The 7,500-nt window shown below is 54.3% G+C and overlaps 1 non-coding gene across 1 annotated transcript; it reads right to left on the reverse strand.

Moving 5' to 3' along the window:
• Positions 1–8: 8 nt before the first annotated feature.
• On the reverse strand, positions 9–1,886 carry LOC139968375 (small subunit ribosomal RNA). Its single transcript, XR_011793379.1, has one exon. It is a non-coding gene; the product is annotated as a small subunit ribosomal RNA (ribosomal RNA).
• Between the last annotated feature and the right edge of the window lie 5,614 nt (positions 1,887–7,500).

Genomic DNA, 7,500 nt, shown 5'->3' on the forward strand with positions numbered 1-7,500 from the left:
GGTTCTGTTAATGATCCTTCCGCAGGTTCACCTACGGAAACCTTGTTACGACTTTTACTTCCTCTAAATGATCAAGTTTGACCGTCTTCTCGTCGCGCCTCGACAACCGGCCGAAGCCGGGGGTGCCAGACGGTCGATCCGATGGCCTCACTAAGTCATTCGATCGGTAGTAGCGACGGGCGGTGTGTACAAAGGGCAGGGACGTAATCAATGCGAGCTGATGACTCGCGTTTACTTGGAATTCCTCGTTCAAGGGACACAATTACAAGTCCCTGTCCCCAGCACGGAGAAGTCTCAGCGGATTACCCGGACCTTTCGGCCGAGGGCAAATGTACCCGCTGCTTGCGCCAGTGTAGCGCGCGTGCGGCCCCGGACATCTAAGGGCCATCACAGACCTGTTATTGCTCCATCTCGTATGGCTGAAAGCCATTTGTCCCTCTAAGAAGTTCGCGGCTCACCACGACGGGTGGCCGGACTATTTAGCAAGCAAGAGTCTCGTTCGTTATCGGAATTAACCAGACAAATCACTCCACCAACTAAGAACGGCCATGCACCACCATCCACAAAATCAAGAAAGAGCTCTCAATCTGTCAATCCTCACTGTGTCCGGGCCGGGTAGGTTTCCCCGTGTTGAGTCAAATTAAGCCGCAGGCTCCACTCCTGGTGGTGCCCTTCGTCAATTCCTTTAAGTTTCAGCTTTGCAACCATACTTCCCCCGGAACCCCAAAGACTTTGGTTTTCCGGAGAGTTGCCCGCCGCGTCATGGAGGAACGCCGGCGAATTACGAGTCGGTATCGTTTATGGTCGGAACTAGGGGCGGTATCTGATCGCCTTCGATCCTCCGACTTTCGTTCTTGATCAATGAAGACATTCTTGGCAAATGCTTTCGCTGTCGGGCGTCTTGCGACGATCAAGAATTTCACCTCTCACGCCGCAATACGAATGCCCCCGGCAGTCCCTCTTGATCATTACCTCAGGATCTCAAGACCAACGAAATAGAACCGAGGTCCTCTTCCACTATTCCATGCTGAGCTGTTCGGGCACTTTGGCCTGCTTTGAACACTTCAATTTTCTCAAAGTAAACGTTCCAGTCTCGCACGGCACTCAGTTAAGAGCACCGCACGACCAACCGAATCACTGGCCGGGAAAAATCTCCCACGACTCCCGTTTGACGGGGAGAAGGGGAACGGGCAGTGCACGCCTCACGGCGGACCGCCCGCCCCGGCCAGAAATCCGACTACGAGCTTTTTAACTGCAGCAAATTTAATATACGCTGCTGGAGCTGGAATTACCGCGGCTGCTGGCACCAGACTTGCCCTCCAGTAGATCCTCGTTAAAGGATTTAAAGTGTACTCATTCCGATCACAGGGCCTCCGAAGAGGCCTGTATCGTTATTTTTTGTCACTACCTCCCCGTGTCAGGAGTGGGTAATTTGCGTGCCTGCTGCCTTCCTTGGATGTGGTAGCCGTTTCTCAGGCTCCCTCTCCGGAATCGAACCCTGATTCTCCGTTACCCGTCACAACCATGATAAGCGCATAACTTACCATCGAAAGTTGATAGAGCAGACTTTTGAAGGGAGCGTCGCCGGTGCAAGACCGTGCGATCGGCATGATTATCTAGAGTTCACCAGCGGAGACCGGACCCCGAAAGGACCGGGCTGGCCTTGTTCCTAATAAGAGCACGCTTCCCCCGAAGGGTCGGCGCTTTGTTGCATGTATTAGCTCTAGAATTACCACAGTTATCCATGGTATAAGACTTTCTCCAATAAACCATAACTGATCTAATGAGCCATCTGCAGTTTCTCTTGTATGTTCAGGATTGTACTTAGACGTGCATGGCTTAATCTTTGAGACAAGCATATGACTACTGGCAGGATCAACCAGGTAACGGTCGACAGAACCGGGCTGGGCCCGTTCGCCGTCCGGGAGTCGCTCTCGCACTCCCCTCTCTCTCTCTCTGAATTCTCAATTGTCGATGCCGTGCTATTACGGTACAGTGATCGAAGAACCGCCCGAAGGGATTCTCGAGGTGTGTATCTCTACCCGAGTCGACTGGGTCGTCTCGAGAGGAGTCGCAGTGGTCCCGCCTCGGAGACGGGACCGGTTCGAAGCGACGCGGGAGGGCGACGGCTCGTCCACTGGAACAGGGGAGAGCAATCGCACGCCTCGAGCGTGCATTCGTTGCTTGGATGAAAAAGCCCGTACCGAGCGCCGAGTGCAACACATGGTCGCAGCAACGGCAGCATGCCCGAACGGGTCCCGTGGAGAAAGCTCGATATCTGACGACACCGAGGTCCTGCTCTTTCTCCACCGGGGGTTCTGCGGATGAAAAGGCTCAATATCTGAACGTCGATATATACGTGTGCACGGAGGGACACCTCTGCTCACGGGGCGAGTGGGTGAAAACCCCCGCTCTGAGCGCCGAGTTGCAACACATGGTCGCGATGAAACGACGGCTGACCCTACCGAAAGGGCCCGCTGGAGTCCAACCATGACACGTATACACACACGACAGACATTAAAAGCCTTCTCGAGTCTTGGATCGACTCTACTACCCCCCTCATATATAGAATCCGATTCACTCTGCCCGCTCGTTCTGACCATTGGATCACACACTTAAGCCAATACCCGCTACACTTAAGAGATCTCGAAATCTCGAACGAGACCCAGATTCTCTGCGGGTGAGTCGGGCGGCCTGCCGTCGCCGTCGGCTTGCCGTTTGCCTTTCGCCTGGTCGCATGGCACTCGTGCCATCGACCACGCAACGCGAGAGGCCTTCTCCCTTCTCCTTTCTCTCTCATCTCTACTCTCTCTCTTCTCCACCGGGGGTTCTGCGGATGAAAAAGCTCAATATCTGGGATTGTATATATACATATGCACGAAAGAACCTTCTACTCACGGGGCGAGTGGGTGAAAACCCCCGCACCGAGCGCCGAGTTGCAACACATGGTCGCGATGAAACGACGGCTGACCCTACCGAGAAGGCCAGCAAGGGTCTGACGTGCAAAAACATATTTACGCACCACAGGCAAGGAGCCTTTTCGAGTCTCGGGTGGACTCCCGTCCGCGAAAGCTTCATATCTGAACGTCGATATATACGTGTGCACGGAGGGACACCTCTGCTCACGGGGCGAGTGGGTGAAAACCCCCGCTCTGAGCGCCGAGTTGCAACACATGGTCGCGATGAAACGACGGCTGACCCTACCGAAAGGGCCCGCTGGAGTCCAACCATGACACGCATACACACACGACAGACATTAAAAGCCTTCTCGAGTCTTGGATCGACTCTACTACCCCCCTCATATATAGAATCCGATTCACTCTGCCCGCTCGTTCTGACCATTGGATCACACACTTAAGCCAATACCCGCTACACTAAAGAGATCTCAAAATCTCGGACGAGAGCCACACCTTGCGGATGCATCGGGCGGCCTGCCGTCGAGGTCGGCCGTCGCCCCGTCTCACAGACTCGTGCAACACGACGAGTCCCAGCCTACGCCTGTGTGCATCACCGTCGGCCTAAATCTCGGCCCTCGCCCGGTCGCATGACACTCGTGCCATCGACCGCACCATCGACCTTCTCACCCGGGAGCAACCCGTGTTTTCAGAGGAGTGCCGGGGTTGCTCCCGTGCCGGGTATGTCTTGTCCGGCGGCGCCCCGTCTCACAGACTCGTGCAACGACAACGGGTCCCATGCCTACGCATGTGTGCATCACCGTCGGCTAATTACTCGGCCCTCGCCCGGTCGCATGACACTCGTGCCGTCGATCACACCATCGACCTTCTCACATGGGAGCGACCCGTATTTTCAGAGGAGTGTCGGGGTTGCTCCCGTGCCGGATATATCTTGACGAAATCAAGGAGATATATGAGGAAACTTCTACAATTTGAAGATCGACCGGCGAGACAAGACACTCCCCTTAATATATAATCCGATTCACTCTGCCCACTCATTCTGACCATTGGGTCACACACTTAAGCCAATACCCGTTACACTAAAGTTGACCATGTTTTTTTTTTTTTGATATTATTATTATTATTTTTTTTTTGTCAACGTCCTCTGTAACGAAGTCAAAACTCTATGCATGTGTTCGCGTGTCGTTCTGCCGTCTCCGCCGGGCACATCCCAGCCAGCGCCCGATACATTTCAGTTGACAACGGTCACAACTCTATGCATGTGCTCGTGGGTCGTTCTGCCGTCAACGTCGGGAACACACAGGCCAGTACCCGCTACATTAAAATTGACAATGGTCACAACTCTATGCATGTGCTCGTGGGTCGTTCTACCGTCAACGTCGGGCGCACACAGGCCAGTACCCGATACATGCAAGTTGACAGTGGTCACAAACTCTATGCATGTGTTCGCGTGTCGTTCTGCCGTCTCCGCCGGGCACATCCCAGCCAGCGCCCGATACATTCAAGTTGACAACGGTCACAACTCTATGCATGTGCTCGTGGGTCGTTCTACCGTCAACGTCGGGCGCACACAGGCCAGTACCCGATACATGCAAGTTGACAATGGTCACAAACTCTATGCATGTGTTCGCGTGTCGTTCTGCCGTCTCCGCCGGGCACATCCCAGCCAGCGCCCGATACATTCAAGTTGACAACGGTCACAACTCTATGCATGTGTTCGCGTGTCGTTCTGCCGTCTCCGCCGGGCACATCCCAGCCAGCGCCCGATACATTAAAGTTGACAACGGTCACAACTCTATGCATGTGCTCGTGGGTCGTTCTACCGTCAACGTCGGGCGCACACAGGCCAGTACCCGATACATGCAAGTTGACAGTGGTCACAAACTCTATGCATGTGTTCGCGTGTCGTTCTGCCGTCTCCGCCGGGCACATCCCAGCCAGCGCCCGATACATTCAAGTTGACAACGGTCACAACTCTATGCATGTGTTCGCGTGTCGTTCTGCCGTCTCCGCCGGGCACATCCCAGCCAGCGCCCGATACATTCAAGTTGACAATGGTCACAACTCTATGCATGTGTTCGCGGGTCGTTCTACCGTCACCGTCGGGCACACTTGAGCCAGTACCCGCTTGACTTTTTTTTTTTTTTTTTAAGTCAACGTCTTCTTCAAGGAAGTCCAAATTCTATGCATGTGTTCGTGGGTCGTTCTGCCGTCTCCGTCGGGCACACACAGGCCAGCGCCCGATACATTCAAGTTGACAGTGGTCAAAACTCTATGCATGTGTTCGCGTGTCGTTCTGCCGTCTCCGCCGCGCACATCCTAGCCAGCGCCCGATACATTCAAGTTGACGATGGTCACAACACTATGCATGTGTTCGCGTGTCGTTCTGCCGTCTCCGCCGGGCGCATCCCAGCCAGCGCCCGATACATTCAAGTTGACAACGGTCACAACTCTATGCATGTGCTCGTGGGTCGTTCTACCGTCAACGTCGGGCGCACACAGGCCAGTACCCGATTCATGCAAGTTGACAACGGTCACAAACTCTATGCATGTGTTCGCGTGTCGTTCTGCCGTCTCCGCCGGGCACATCCCAGCCAGCGCCCGATACATTCAAGTTGACAACGGTCACAAACTCTATGCATGTGTTCGCGTGTCGTTCTGCCGTCTCCGCCGGGCACATCCCAGCCAGCGCCCGATACATTCAAGTTGACAATGGTCACAACTCTATGCATGTGTTCGCGGGTCGTTCTACCGTCACCGTCGGGCACACTTGAGCCAGTACCCGCTTGACTTTTTTTTTTTTTTTTTTATGTCAACGTCTTCTTCAAGGAAGTCCAAATTCTATGCATGTGTTCGTGGGTCGTTCTGCCGTCTCCGTCGGGCACACACAGGCCAGCGCCCGATACATTCAAGTTGACAATGGTCACAACTCTATGCATGTGTTCGCGGGTCGTTCTGCCGTCAACGTCGGGCACACACAGGCCAGTACCCGATACACGCAAGTTGACAATGGTCACAAACTCTATGCATGTGTTCGCGTGTCGTTCTGCCGTCTCCGCCGCGCACATCCTAGCCAGCGCCCGATACATTAAAGTTGACAGTGGTCAAAACTCTATGCATGTGTTCGCGTGTCGTTCTGCCGTCTCCGCCGCGCACATCCTAGCCAGCGCCCGATACATTCAAGTTGACGACGGTCACAACACTATGAATGTGTTCGCGTGTCGTTCTGCCGTCTCCGCCGGGCGCATCCCAGCCAGCGCCCGATACATTCAAGTTGACAACGGTCACAACTCTATGCATGTGCTCGCGGGTCGTTCTGCCGTCAACGTCGGGCGCACACAGGCCAGTACCCGATTCATGCAAGTTGACAACGGTCACAAACTCTATGCATGTGTTCGCGTGTCGTTCTGCCGTCTCCGCCGGGCACATCCCAGCCAGCGCCCGATACATTCAAGTTGACAACGGTCACAAACTCTATGCATGTGTTCGCGTGTCGTTCTGCCGTCTCCGCCGGGCACATCCCAGCCAGCGCCCGATACATTCAAGTTGACAATGGTCACAACTCTATGCATGTGTTCGCGGGTCGTTCTACCGTCACCGTCGGGCACACTTGAGCCAGTACCCGCTTGACTTTTTTTTTTTTTTTATGTCAACGTCTTCTTCAAGGAAGTCCAAATTCTATGCATGTGTTCGTGGGTCGTTCTGCCGTCTCCGTCGGGCACACAATCAAGCCAGCGCCCGATACATTCAAGTTGACGATGGTCACAACACTATGCATGTGTTCGCGGGTCGTTCTGCCGTCAACGTCGGGCACACACAGGCCAGTACCCGATACATTCAAGTTGACAACGGTCACAACTCTATGCATGTGCTCGTGGGTCGTTCTACCGTCAACGTCGGGCGCACACAGGCCAGTACCCGATTCATGCAAGTTGACAACGGTCACAAACTCTATGCATGTGTTCGCGTGTCGTTCTGCCGTCTCCGCCGGGCACATCCCAGCCAGCGCCCGATACATTCAAGTTGACAACGGTCACAAACTCTATGCATGTGTTCGCGTGTCGTTCTGCCGTCTCCGCCGGGCACATCCCAGCCAGCGCCCGATACATTCAAGTTGACAATGGTCACAACTCTATGCATGTGTTCGCGGGTCGTTCTACCGTCACCGTCGGGCACACTTGAGCCAGTACCCGCTTGACTTTTTTTTTTTTTTTTTTATGTCAACGTCTTCTTCAAGGAAGTCCAAATTCTATGCATGTGTTCGTGGGTCGTTCTGCCGTCTCCGTCGGGCACACAATCAAGCCAGCGCCCGATACATTCAAGTTGACAATGGTCACAACTCTATGCATGTGTTCGCGGGTCGTTCTGCCGTCAACGTCGGGCACACACAGGCCAGTACCCGATACACGCAAGTTGACAACGGTCACAAACTCTATGCATGTGCTCGTGGGTCGTTCTACCGTCAACGTCGGGCGCACACAGGCCAGTACCCGATTCATGCAAGTTGACAACGGTCACAAACTCTATGCATGTGTTCGCGTGTCGTTCTGCCGTCTCCGCCGGGCACATCCCAGCCAGCGCCCGA

Source organism: Apostichopus japonicus, chromosome 5 (assembly GCF_037975245.1).
Source record: "Apostichopus japonicus isolate 1M-3 chromosome 5, ASM3797524v1, whole genome shotgun sequence".
Classification (NCBI taxonomy): Eukaryota; Metazoa; Echinodermata; class Holothuroidea; order Aspidochirotida; family Stichopodidae; genus Apostichopus; species Apostichopus japonicus.